At 39.4% G+C, this 1019-nt stretch overlaps 1 non-coding gene across 1 annotated transcript; it reads right to left on the bottom strand.

The window, feature by feature from the left end:
- Positions 1–262: 262 nt before the first annotated feature.
- On the bottom strand, positions 263–452 carry LOC142438071 (U2 spliceosomal RNA). Its single transcript, XR_012782536.1, has one exon. It is a non-coding gene; the product is annotated as a U2 spliceosomal RNA (small nuclear RNA).
- Between the last annotated feature and the right edge of the window lie 567 nt (positions 453–1019).

Here is a 1019-nt window from a genome sequence, read left to right as displayed (position 1 = left end):
TCATGTCTGCCCAAATCTGTGGTCACCACAAGGGAACCAGTCTTGTTGCCGCTCCCTAGCTTGCTTTTTTGTATCATTTTCTTTTTAAGAGTGATCATCCCACAGGACATAGTTTCCTCATTTAATTTGTTCCAAGTCAGCTCCTCCCACCACTAGAATATGAGAATAAGTGCTTTTATTTATTTATTTGCTAAGCCCTACATCTGTAGCGTCAAAACACATGTCTCCCCCCCCCTACTTCTTTTAAAATTCTAGACCCCCAAAGGGGTGCGCCATTCCTGGAAATAGTGCAACACTAGGTTGATGCGTGGAGTGGACAGGGCGAGCTCTTAGTCCAACTCCTGCTTGCAAGAATACTTTAATATGCTGTCCTTATATAGAGGACATATCAGATATTAAACTGAAAAGAACAGATACTACACTTGATCTTAGCCAAAAGGATGAGAAGCAATATACACATCTTATATTAGCACCTTATACTGGAAGGTGCTCAACATACTTATTAAATGAAAGAATTCAGAAACAGCATCCTAGTTGCGTTTAATTCTCTAATCATTTTTCCCTTCTACAGTTTTGTCTAAGTTCACTGACTCAGTAAGTTGTGGAAGCAAAGGTTTGTACATAGGCTTGTGTATCCTAATGTTAGATACGTCATATCCTTGTAATGTTAGCTTTCATCTTAGCATCCATAGTCTTCCAAAATATCCAGAACATAATAGAGCGGATGATCAAAAACTTGCTTTTTAAAAGATATTGTATTCTCTCTTAATTGAAATGAGATGAACAAATACAGAAAAATAGAACACGGAGAAACTAGAGAGGAAACGTTGGTTAATGAGCAGATGTCAAGGTTGCACTCGCAGTTTCTGGGGAATCAGAAAATCTGACTGAGAGTTTGGCATGAGGAAATTAGATTGCATCCCTTCCCACCAGAGACAGCCATGACTTTTGCTTTCTTCCGAAGGGTTTGGTTACCTAGCATGATGAAATGCTAACTGCAGGTGCATCTCATGCTGATG

This window comes from Tenrec ecaudatus, chromosome 1 (genome assembly GCF_050624435.1).
Source record: "Tenrec ecaudatus isolate mTenEca1 chromosome 1, mTenEca1.hap1, whole genome shotgun sequence".
NCBI lineage: Eukaryota > Metazoa > Chordata > Mammalia > Afrosoricida > Tenrecidae > Tenrec > Tenrec ecaudatus.
This window is presented reverse-complemented; position numbering and strand designations above follow the sequence as displayed.